This window comes from Phoca vitulina, unplaced genomic scaffold (genome assembly GCF_004348235.1).
Source record: "Phoca vitulina isolate PV1807 unplaced genomic scaffold, GSC_HSeal_1.0 scaffold11, whole genome shotgun sequence".
Taxonomy (NCBI): domain Eukaryota; kingdom Metazoa; phylum Chordata; class Mammalia; order Carnivora; family Phocidae; genus Phoca; species Phoca vitulina.
In genome coordinates, this window is record NW_022589714.1 from 23,670,999 (window position 1) to 23,684,734 (window position 13,736).

The window sequence follows — 13,736 nt, forward strand, 5'->3', positions numbered from 1 at the left end:
AAAGCACACATGTTTTCTGGAAGTATTTTGAAATGTCTTCTTTCTAGCTAAAAGAAGAAATTCTTTGAAATTTAGCTGATTATTTCCTTAGAGTGTTTTACAAGTTTGAAGACTTAACACAATATTTTATTGAAAATTTAAAATAAAAAAAATACTCCACAAAGAACATAAATTCTGTAAAAGATTTAAAGTATATATAGATTTTAAAAAGAGTATTATCTTATGGTAGACAGCAAACTAAAACTCACAGTTTCATGAGTAATCTTTTGTATTAATCGTAAAAGTTTTAAAGGGAGTTTATGTGTCTGTGTATCACAGAAGGAGGAGCAGAAGGGAGGAAGTGAAAGGAGATAATTCATATCCATTGTTACAGGAATATAATCAAACAGTCAAGTTTTTATCAAGCAAAAGTAACTTTTAATAATGTAAAGTAACTTATTCAGAGAATAAGCTAACTAGGTTTCATTAATCATATATTTATAAATTTAAGAAAATGTAAATTGTCAAAGTATTTTACTCTAAGTGTCTATATTTCACTTGAAAGATTGAGGCTAATTAAAATATGGTCATTCAGAAGATGAAAAAGGAAAGAGAACAAAGGAGTGATGATTTTTAAGGAAGTGCAGATAAAACAGTAATGGTACAAAAAGATGACAGTTCCTTTACTTTTCAGTAATCTCTAATCAGCCCTCAAAAGCCACCCAATTAAATTAACAATAATGACATAAATCATAATTTGGTACCAACATGTTATATATACAATGAATAAGGACATCTTTAGAAAATGTTCCTATTTCTGTTGACCTGTAACATAAAGTGACTGAATGTACTGTTAAAGATTAAACATCTAGACATCCCTGCCTTCCAGTGAGATTTGATCATGAGGCCCCCAGTACATAGGAATTATGGCATACCACTGTGACTATGGCAAAGGAAACAGGTGCCTGGGCTAGTAACAGGCAGAAAGGAGTCAAGTATGAGCCACTTCCAAAGATATTATGCTAATGTTAATGTGAAACCCAGCTATTGAATATTCTGTTCCAACCTAAATTGTATTTTCTTTCTGACTCCACAGAGTTCAGCTGTGCTTGTTATTATGGAGATTCCTATCTAGAATTTCAGAATGTGTTGTTAAATCCACAAAATAACATATCACTAGAATTTCAGACCTTCAACTCCTATGGACTCCTGCTCTATCTCAAGCAAGACTCAGATTCAGTAGATGGGTCTTTTATTCAATTATATATTGAAAATGGTACTTTAAAGGTAAGTCATTACATTTATTTCATTTAAATGAAATAGAAAGTTCTGATTCTTCTCTTTAATGGTTATTGTCAAAATAAAACTTTTATCTTAAATTATCTTTTACAATCACCAATAGGCTGTATGTTCTATTTTTGTAATTTTGTGTTCAGTATTTATATATCAAAATAGTATATACTTCGAATAGCTTTCATTCTCTTCTCTATATTTTTAACCTTTTTTCCACTCTGGTGTTTCCTAGTATCCCAGTGACAGTAACTGCTACTGTTTTTTATAGCTTTAATGGAAGATGTGATCTGGGGAGCCTCAAGATTTTTTCAGAGGATCCATAAGGGAAAAACTACTTTCATAAAAATTCTGTTATTTGCCTTTTTCACTCATTCTCATAAATGTACAGTGGAGTTTTCCAGAGGCTCCATGGCATATGATGATGTCATCTTTCTGATCACTAATGTAATGTGTACTACACATTTTTGTATTTTAAAAATGTCTTTTAATTTTTAATATTATAAATATTGATACTACCCAGTAAACAAAAACTCTTTGGGGTCCTCAATAATTTTTAACAGCACAAAGAGGTTCTGAGATCAAAAAGTTTGAGATCATGGATTTAACACTTGGTAGTCTTTTAACAACCTTTTTTAAAAGTCCAAGATCATACAGCTACCAAACACTAAATTATAAAGCTGACTTTGAGTTGAAAGTGTGTGCTCTTCTTTCAACACCATTCTACCTTAACAAATCAATTCATATTCCTGTGGTAAATACCCAGATTTAGTAAGTCATCAAACTCATCACTGCAATAAGGTAATTAACTCAACACAGCCTAATATATGAAACATAATACTATATTTTTATCTATCATTTCTTTTATGATGTGATTTAAATATTTAGTGAATTTCCATGAAACGTTGATTTATACCTTATAATTTAAATAAGCCATATTCCAGTTTGATTTTCTTTAAATGTTCATCTTTCTTAAGTATTCAACACACATACATTATTTAGTACAAAGTCTGATGTCATTAATAAATACCAGCCATATGTAGCAGTTAGTAATAGTAGTAGTTTTATTCATTTATGTATGTGTTCACTCATTCATTGAACATTTATCTATTACTAGTCATTTTGCCAAGTTCTGAGGATGCAGTGGTAAATAAAATACTCTTTGTTTTCCTCATACTGTTTCCCATTGATTACAGATAATAATAGGAAAAGGTGAAACAGGAGTAAGAAAATAGAATTATGTAATAAATAGAATACAGTAATGAATCATCAAACATCAGTCTTACCCTTAAAGTTTGCTGATCCCTGCTCTATAGCATTTTCCTCAACTAAGACCAAAATTTTCCATTAATCTTATAATAAGCAGAAAAAATATGGAGACCAAATGTAAAAAATTATAAAACACATAATATTGAGCATTGGCCACATTTAAAATGTTTCTCCTCAGCACATTTTTCTGCTGCAGACTCAACTTCCCATTAACTGAGTGTCTATCTCAGCTAGTTCCTCTCACCACTGTGGACATCTCCAGAGACATTATGAGGAATTACCAGAGACTTGCAGGACTGTGGATGAAAATGTTTTATGAAACGATGAATCACGGGAGACTTCTTTCACTTTCAAATGGATAAAAATAAATTCACAATAGGTCGAATCAAGAGATTGAGGAATTATTAAACCATAATGGTGAAAAGATGTGTAGCATTTTTTTCCTTTAGGTTTTATGACAAACAAAGAATATATATTGATATGTCTGTAATAATAATTACTGTCATTTATTGAATTGAAATTATGTGTCAGGCTCCATCTTAAAATTTATTAAGATCATGGGCTCTGGAGCTAGACTCAGAGTTTAGAGCCCAGCTCTGCCACTTAGGAGCTTTGAGACCTTGCAAGTCACTTAAGCACTTTGTGCTTAAATTTACTCACTTGTAAAATGAGGGTAATAAGGATTGTTGTGAGGTTTAAATTAATAAATGAACAAATGTTGTGAAGTAAATGTAATACAATGAGTAAATAAAGTAAATGCATATAAACACATAGATGTCTGGGACATGTTAATCAAACGTGAAGTTTAGGGGCACCTGGGTGGCTCAGTTGGTTAAGCGGCTGCCTTCGGCTCAGGTCATGATCCAGGAGTCCTGGGATCGAGTCCCACGTCGGGCTCCCTGCTCAGCGGGGAGTCTGCCTTTCCCTCTGACCCTCCCCCTCTCATGCTCTCTCTCTCTCAAATAAATAAATAAAATCTTTAAAAAAAAAAAAAATGTGAAGTTTAGGTATTTTCTCTCTGCATCTCACAAAAATCTTGCTTCTCAGAGTTTGGTATTATACATGCTCTTGGAACTCTTTCAAGAATGGTAGATAAGGAATTTTTCCTTTGTTGTGTAAATCCAAAATTCATGTTCTTTCCACTCACATCACTGCTTCCCCTTGGAATGATTTAAAGGAAATTTCAGTGTTACTCTGTCTTCATGATTTTAAGATTTTCCTTGTTCTACTATGATTTGCGAAACTATGCTCCAATTTCTTCATCTATTTTAAAAGTATAATCATATGGGGAATGCATTTACATTACAATTTTCACAAAAAGACATATTTATGGTTGAACTTGTACAGTGATCATAATTTAAGACCTATTCTAGAAATGCAGAATTATTAGTCAAATGTTTTTATTTTTTTTTAGGAAATTTAAGTTTTAGGAAAGTTTAATAATATGAAACTTAATTTTTATTTTAATTTAAAAAAATGTTTGAAACAATTTTTAAAAACATTTTATTGGCTCTTTCTAATAACAAATAAGTAAGTACATAGATAACGTACATTGTTGGGACTCAAACACCAGTTCCCAGACTTAACAGCTGTATCGCAAATCATTGCCTCCCTGGAGAGGGGTGAACCACTTCACCTCAGTTTCCACTTCATAGATTTTTGTTTGTTTTTTATTTTGTTTTGTAAGGAAGCAATCAGTCATTACTTATATGGTGTTTTAAAAAATCCATGAAGCAGAGTAATCACTCAATAAATAGTAGTCACTTTGTGTGTGTGTGTGTGTGTGTGTGTATATATATATATATATATATATATACACATCTCAATATATCGTAAATATATATATCATAAAGGAGCTATTTATAATAAGAGAAAAATTCAAGTAAGAATAATAGAATTGTCCATTAAATATTTTATATATGCTTAACTTTGACAGCCCTGAAGATAATAGGGAATAAATAAGACTTAGTAGTACCTGAACAAACATTTTCTGATATATTTGAACAAATTAAGGAGACTAACCTCCTTACACATGCACACACACACACATACACACTCTTGGTCACTACATTATCATTTAAGTTTAAAAAACTTTCTTCACTAACAATGTAGAACCCCAAATATATATAAGAAGCAGCTAAATCATTAAAAATATTAAATGTTCTTTCTGGTCACATCGGTTGAATTATGTCATATAACTAATATACATGCAGGCATAGGCTGTTAAGTGGGTGAATAGACCACTGCAGCCCACCCTGTGGAATTCCCAGGGGGTCCTGATAAAATGTACCTGTTATAGACATTATCTGCCCCCTTTTAAACTATAACTCAGTTGGCTCAATTAGTAGTAATCTGGCAAAGACCCCCACTCCCCCCAAGCCTCAGGAAGCTTAGAATGAATGGTTAACTTCCATAATCTTTAAGGTTCCTTTCCTTGGACATTAATATCACCCTCTAGATTGTATTCACTGGTCTTCATGTTGCTCAGTTGGTAATATCTAAGGAAACTTGCCAATAATACTCACTTTCTGCTAGCAGAAAAAGCTGTCTTTCTCAAACATGTTCCCTGGAATACTGGTATAGAAACCAGAAGTGTGTGTGTGTGTGTGTGTGTGTGTGTGTGTGTGCGCATGCACACACATGCATACACATGTATGATGCTTGTATGTGTATATAATACACATTTATGTTTTTTAATTCTAGCCTTTATTAGTTGTATACCTTGCACTGTCACTTCTCTAAGTTTCAGACTCCTTGTCTCCAAAGCAATATAAAAATCATTAGTAAATTCTAAGTCCAATACAAATATAAGGTGTTAATTTCATAGTGAAAAACTGAAGAAAACCTTTTTTTTCTCTTATAGTACCACTTTTTCTGTGCTAGTGAAGCAAAATTGAGAAGCATTCACACTATTAAAGTAGATGATGGACAGAAATATACACTGCTTATCAGGTAATATATGCCTATTTTTTTTACACTTAATATCATAAGTAACAAAGACTGTTCCTCTGGATATTGTTTTTGCCTTTTAAAGTCGAGGTTATTGTGATTAGTATTCACATGCGCTTGGATGCAAATTAATGTTTAGTAAGCCATTCTGTCTTTTCTCTATGTCCTAAAATAGTACTGAGGAAAGAATGTTATAGGGGTTATATTATCAATGAAGTTATATAAGCTTTACAAAGAAGCCATGAAAGATTCATATTATTTTCAAATTAGAGAAATCATAAAAAACAAAGTGGTATTTCTTTTAATAAGCAAAGTTAAACATGTTCACTGTGGAAAATTTGGAACATTCAGAAAAACATAAAGAAGAAAATTAAAATGATTCATTATACCACAGTCAAGGTAGAATAATGAACATATGTTTTACTATATCCCAAAAGCTGTGATTGAAGGTGACTCTATCCCCAAGGTTTCACCAACATCAGGTATCATTTTGCCAATCTGGATAAGTGAAAATGGCATTTTTCCCTTAATTTTCCTTCTTTGATTTATCGTAAGGCTTAATTTTTAATATAGAATTAATGCCTTTATAGTATGCATTTTGCCTCCCTACGCTATTTTTTTAATTAAATGGTGCTGTGTAGACTAAAATTAGTTATTTGGTTGTGACAATAGTTTATTATTTAGTGATAATAATTATGTATTTAAAACCAAGAGGAAAGCAGAGACTGGGAAAGAAGTTATTTGAGAGATTTTAAGGATATTCTACCCTCCTTCAGTCAGAACTTCCCAAATTCTATCTTCTGGAAGAATTTCATTTTTTTGTGGAAAACTGACCTAAAAACAGTCTACTCTCAACTAAATTGAGGAAAGGCTACATCACACACACCTCCTTTGCTCAAAATGCACAGGAGCTTTTTAAGATCTCTAAGATGCTATTTAATAAAGTGTCATTATCTTTGCTTAACTCAAAATATGAGCACAGAATCCTTTAATATTTTTCTTTAGCATTTTAACCTCTTGAGTAACTAACGTTGGGGACAGTGCACTTTGGGAAATGCCATCTTAGCCAAGGTAACAATTTTCCTGGGCAGAGACTACCATTATCTGGAGGGGAAGCAGGTGTATGAGTATTAGGGCAGCAGTAAAAATAAATTATGAAAGACATATTTTGCCCCATCAAAAAAGACAGATAAAAAATGATATAAGAAAAGAAGGGTACACCAGAAGAACCTTTCCTGGCCTGCATAATGTTGAAAAGGTGATTAAAAAAAAATCATTGAGAACACAGTAATCATACTTAAAGTTGATTAAGTACCAATTATGTGTCAGGTAGTAATTTTATTACATATATGAATTTATTTGTTGTTAAGAACAATTCTGATTATTATCTACATCTCCCAGATGCAAAACTGAGACATAGATTAAATACAGAAAAGGACATAGTTAAAAAAATGGCACAATTCTAAGGCTGCTCTTATTTCAAACCTATGAATAAGTCTTAAGGCATAGACCCTATGACCCATGCTATAGAAACATAATATAATCTGATCTCTTAACCCTAAAAGAACTGCTATATATTTAAGATAAGATAAAGATAAGAATTATAATTGACCTGCCCAATAAAAGATTATGAGCAGTAAGAACAATATTAATTAGCACACATTAAGCAACTACCAAGTGTCAGATGCTTTATAAGTAGGTAACTGTATGTAATCATAGTAATATTCATAAAGGCAATTATATTGATTTGATCAGGCTGCCATAACAAATACCACAGATTAGGTTGCTTAAACAATAGACATTTATTTTCTCACAACTCTGGAGCCTGGAAGTGTGAGGTCAGTGTATCAGCAGGGTTGGTTCTTTAGAGACCTCTCTCCTTCACTTGTAGATGGTTGTCTTCTCCCTGTGTCTTCACATCATATTCTTTTGTGTATATCTGTGTCCTAATTTCCTCTTCTTGTATCAGTCATGTTGGATTATAGCCCAACCTAATGATCTCATTTTAAGTTACTACCTCTTTAGAGACCTGTCTTCAAATGTAGTCACATTCTTAAGCTCTGGGGGTTAAGACTTCAACATATGAAGTTTGCTGGGGGCCAGAATTCAGTCCATAACACTTATTTTGCACATTGGAAAGCTAAGGCTTAAGAAGGTAGGCATCTTCCTCAAGATCACATTGTTAGTCAGTAGGAAATGTTAAAAAAAAAAAAAATTCAACCGAGTAAATTCAGAGATCTGATTGGCCTTATTAAATGATTCTTGAATAAGGTATCATCCCATCTAGCAAGTAGAGGGGTTTTCTGCTGAGCTAAACAAAAGAAAGGGTTTTCAAGGCTGAGAGAGGACATTAAAAAGGGGGAATTTATTAGCAAGGAATACATTTTAGGCAAGGTTACCCTCCAAAGGAGAATAGAAAGGGTCTATCCATAAGTTTCCTGGTGTTGACCAGGAAATTCCATGTTGACTGGTCAAATGTTACACTCCTAGGGGGTTAAAATTGCAGTTAGGTTAGGTATTAACTCTTGCTCTGTTGACTTGGCCTAAATGACTCCATTTTGAGCCCGTGGTTCTCTTTTTAACAGAAGGCAAGATTAGAATCACAATCTGCCTCCTAACCTGATCATTTTTTTTCTATTATAACACGTCCAGTCTGTGTTTTAATAGTGACAACATACTATTGAAAATCTTCTTTAAAGAAAACATTAAATATAAAACATTTAAAAATCCCCAAAATACCTGTTTTTCACTAGCCTCATCACAGGCTACTTTAAGGATCTTTAACAACTAAAAAATCACTTTCTTTTATGTTATAGAACTTTTTTTTGCAATTTGCATACAATTTGTTGCTTTTAATTTTTATCAAAAAGTAGTTGATTGTCAATATCTGGTCTAAATTCAGAAATATTTCTTCACAAGTTTTTGATTTACTTCAAGTAATGGGAAATTTATACAAATATGCTTTCATCTGTGATTATCATCTATAAAGAACAAGAGTGGGGCTCCATATACTTTTAGAGGTAAAAAGGAAAAACATATTGTCAATTTTAAGTTTAACTCAATTCAAGAATGCTGTCACCATAATTTCTTTGGCCATTAACATACTGTTTAAAGATAAATGGTATGCACACATTTCACTCCCAGCTCTACACTCTTTTATCTCATTTCTGTTAAACGACATCACCCTTAAAAGTGAATTTAGGAAAAGCATTTTTCCTCACATGCTCTTATGGAACTATAGGAAAAAGAATAGCAAGGTTGCACTCAGCCCATGATGAAGTGCTCTCAGAAAGAGTGAAACAAATATCCTCCATGAAAAAGTAACTAGCTCATTATTTTTTAGAGTAAGGGAAGACAAGATGTTCTGCAGAGCAGCATGGCCCTTTTAAAAAAGAAATGTGTGATTGCCTAACAAAAGCAGGAAGGAAAATATGGAATGCCTCAAGCAGGTGAAATATACACTGGCATAATAGAGATACTAAAAAGCACATATACCAGAAACTATTTTAATGAGAAATTAGCTACAGCTGTTGCTCATATTTTAATGAAAGAAAGGGAAGTGAAAATGGGACCAGGTAGAATGTTAGCCTGATGAACAACAGCATGTAGTATATCAAGAGGAAAAACAAACACAGGTATACATTTGTTACTCCACTCTTGAATACCATAGGTGTATTTAAGCATGAAGTGCTGAGAGAACCTAAAATAGTGGTGCATATATTCTCTGGCAAACCCAGATTTGAGAGTGTGATGTTGCATTTTATCCATATCTGTTGGTATATTTATCATAATTATGCATGTGTTTTATATTAAATGTTATATACCATGTGTTACTTGTATTATAAACATCATTGCATATATTACATGATCATATCATTATATATCATGATATAGTTATAAATATGTTATAGTGTTGTAATAATAGAACTTATATTTAATATATATTATGGGATTTTTTTTTTACCTATTTCAAGTCCTTCTTAATATCATTCATTCTTGGAGAGAGGTAGGATTTGGAATTCAAAGACGGAAATAAATTAGGCTCTTCTGACCTCTTCAAGTATGGGCCTTCAGAGTTTTTTTTTTTTTTTTACATGCCTACCTTTTTACATCTCTGCCTTTAAAAAACAACAACAACAAAATTCTTCATTTCCTGTCTTAGTCTTACACTCTTAAGTGTACATTCTGATTTGTAAGTAAATTGCATAAACTCTACCAGTTCTCCTGGAGCTGTCTCATGGAGAATTTGTTGGTTTGGCACTTTGTTTGGAGGCAGGCAGCTCCTGTACTGAGAGTTTTACAGTTCTAAATAAAACAGGACAAATGAAAAAATCTTTAGTTACTCTTGAATTATTTACCAGCTACTATTTATGTTTAGCCATATGGACATACAATAAATTATAGTGAGTTTTGAAAAAAAGCGTAGTGGATATAAGAATAGTGAATGAGACTTAAGAAGACTGACATGTACCAGTGAAACCCACACATTAACAAATGTTTTTTCAACTGGATACAAATACTAACATTGTTTCTCTTAGATGATGATAGGAGGATGCTCCTTAATAAGTTATAGTGTCAAAGGAGGAAAGGAAGAAATAATGTATATTTGAAACCATTTAGGTAGGAAAGAGTGAGGATGAGGTCTGCAAATGTAGAGGCAGTCAGATTGTGTAGGTCATCAATTGCCACAGTAAGAACTGTGAACTACATCATATGCAATGGAGACTGACTGGAGAATTTTTAAGTAAGGAAAGCAGATAATATGATCAAAGAAGTATTCACTTTTCTTAATACAGTATGCTAAGCTACAGTACACAATAGACTCTAAGTTTCTGCACCTCTCCAGATCCACTCTATAGTTTCTTTCCCTCTTCTCTGGTCCTTCAAAATTGACCTGTGTAAATTACATTATGGGTTCTGTAATGGTTTGAATTGTGTTCCTACAGAATTTATGTTTTGATACCTTAACTTCCAGTATCTCAGAATGTGACCTTATTTGAAGATAGTGTCTTTAAAGAGGTAATGAAGTTAAACTGAGGTCATTAGATTGGGCCCTAATCCAGTATGACAGTATCCTCATGAAAAGGGGAAATTAGGACACACACAGAGAGACACACACACAGAGGGAAGACAATGTAAAAACACAAGAAGGCTGCTCTCTGCAGCCAAGGAGAGAGACCTGGAACAGAGCCTTCCCTCACAGCTCTCAGAAGGAACCATCCCTGCTGACACCTTGATCTTGGACTTCAAGACTGCAAAATTGTTAAGCAATACATTTCATTTATTTTAGCCACCTGGTTTGTACATCTTTGTTGAGGCAGGTCCAGCCAACTAATACAAGCTCCCTTGTGCTCCAGCTTCCTGTAGGGTTCAGCCAGTGGGGAACACTGGCAGGTAATTTGAGAAGCAAGCAATTAATGTCAGGATATATATTCCCTTGGCCTTGTGTGTTGTCCCAGGGGCTGGTTCTTTCTCTCTAGTGAAGGTCTCAGCTCCTGGCAGATGACCTTCTCTTCCAAGTTCTGATAACTCTTTTCTTCCTGGTAGCCTTTAGATATAGAAGCGGTATCAGAGTAACTATATTGTGGTCCTGGAATACAGTACTATCCCATGTGGCTTTCCTACCCCCTGACCATATCTTTGTAGAGTTAATTTATTCAACCTTGTTCAACTTATGTTACTTTCAATGTGATGTGTGTTTTTGGCTGAATACATGAGTCTCCTCCAGTTAATATGGCAGAAAATGGGTGGATGGTTTAATGGAAACAGACCTAGAAGTAGCATGTCTCACTTCTGTTGGCTTTCTTTTGGCTAGAATTCACTCATGTGAACACACCTAATGGCAAAGTGAACTGCAGAAGGTTTTCTAACTTTGCATCTAGGAAGAAATTAACTAAAACAGTGTAGAATAGACAAGATGAGAATTATTTCTACAAGAGGAAGATAACAGTTTACCTTTAGAGATAAAGACAAAAAATACTCAGTAAACAAGTCTATAACACTTAATAGTTTAATTTGAACCATGGTATTTATATTTCTTTTATCTTGTCTCTAAGTGGGTCACTGGCCTGCTTATAAGAAGAAAATAGAAATATATAGATACTGTTTATTCAGTAATTATAACTTGCTTGAAAATGCATATAATATCAAATTACATGTTGTAAATAATTGCTTCATTCCACTGTGTTTCTATGTCTGAAATTATCCCAATAGATAACTTTCTTTTTTTTTTTAATTTTTTTATTGTTATGTTAATCCCCATACATTACATCATTAGTTTTAGATATAGTGTTCCATGATTCATTGTTTGTGCATAACACCCAGTGCTCCTTTCTTACCTAAGGTGTTAGTGTACAATGCCTGCCTATGAATGATAAATAATTTCATCTTTACACTATAAACCTTGAACTTCTTAATCTGTTTGGTAGAAAATACAAAAATGCAGCAGATTATGCATTCAAAACATAGAACAGTCCAAAAGAAATAACATATATATGTATGTGAGCGTGTGTGTGTCTGTGTAAACAGACATCATTCGTATATATACACACATATATATGCGTGTATAAACAGACATCATTTATATATATATGTGTGTGTGTGTGTATATATATATATACATACATATATATGAACCAGGACAATTAGAACATTGTTACCACAGTAAGCATCAAAGTTTTGCACTCCTTTTGAAGACATTAATAATAAAGCCAAGGACTTGACATGTGTCAACCAGAGCAGGATTGGTTTGGCATAGAGCACTGGAGAATCAGTGAGGTGGAAAAGGAAAGAAATAAACCATTTAACCACTTTCCAAAAAGTAAACATTTTTTTCTCTAATGAAATGTGTACATTATTTCATTAATCTTTTCATTAACCACTGTCAGTAGTGTCAAGAAAAACATGCCAATGGAATAATGATTTTACTTCAACTTGAACAAAATAAGAATGAACAATTGATTTTGATTCTAAAACTATATAGACACAGCAAAATGTCTCTCTAACATAAACCTACTTTTCTTTTTCCTAATGGCATATATTCATTCAATGCATAATATAGTGAATAAGAGTGAATTTTTATCATTTAACTTTGGAAATGAGAATTTTAAAGTATAATCTACAAAGACCAGTTAATCGGTTTTAACCCAATTTATACAAATACTTCCATAAATTTAGTACCAATTACCTTTTAGAAACTATTTTAAAATACAAGTTAAAATAATTATACTCTTAGAAGTAGGACATTTCCCATCATTATATTTGAACATCTGAAAACGCATTACCTATTACAAAATTACTGAAATTAATCTCAGAAAAATTTTACTGCTATTATTTATACTGTTAGTCAAAGCAGAGGAACACAGAGCTAATTTTAGTTGTACTTAATATATGCATTATACATCAGAGTTTTTGTTTGTTTTCCTTAAATAAGGCATTAGTCATGACTCTGTGGAAATTAAAGCTGAAACCATGCAGCTGATGCTCAGCCTGGGGGTCACCTGAACCTTCAGAGTTTGGGTGATATTTTAGGTGGGGTTATCAGTAGGAAGTGCAGAAATTACTGTAAGCAGCACATAGCAGCTACATGCATGTGCATTTATGAGGAAGTTATTTCATCTAGGTATTTTACCACACATCCAGGGTATAAAAATTCAAAGTACACAAAAACAGAAGCCTGAGTCATTCTGTTTTAGAAAAAGTAATTTCAAAATAATTTTCTGAATACTTTTTTTAAACAAGATAATATCATAGGCTAGAAATAGACAAGATTATAAAGTAGAGGTGGCTTCTTTCTTCCAAACACATGCTGTTAGGAAGTAAGAAGTAATGGCTGGAATCATGACAATTCAGTGACAACTTCTGAGGCATCCAAATGCATGTCCTACAGAGGCCTAGCTACCTATGGAAACAAAGGCTAGCATAAATGCAGATTTTAACAGGTAACGGTTGATTACCCACGTTCTTTAATTTGACCTGAAATCTGCCTTGTTTTAGATGCCGATTTGTGCTCGCCCCTGATAAGAGAGAGACTCCGATATAAATGCCTTTGAGTTAAAAATTCTGAGTACTTGAATCTTTCTACTGCTTAATATATAGCTTGACTCATATCCTATCTGTCTGGCTTCTTCATTTTCTTCTTAGCTTTGCCAAAAGGTCAACTCTGTCTCCTCTACTAATATAAACATACTGAAAACAAGTGAAAGTGGATAATTCTTAATTTTAGTATTACATGTGAGAAAACAGAGACT

At 33.0% G+C, this 13,736-nt stretch overlaps 1 protein-coding gene across 1 annotated transcript in view; it reads left to right on the top strand.

Moving 5' to 3' along the window:
* The first annotated feature begins 1,080 nt into the window (after window positions 1-1,080).
* Window positions 1,081-13,736, top strand: part of LOC116635773 (protein eyes shut homolog) — a 602,300-nt gene continuing 589,644 nt past the window's right edge. Inside the window, exons 1-2 of the mRNA XM_032410093.1 lie at window positions 1,081-1,266; window positions 5,402-5,490. The gene's annotated coding sequence lies outside the window, so the exon portion shown is untranslated. The remainder of the gene's footprint in view (window positions 1,267-5,401; window positions 5,491-13,736) is intronic.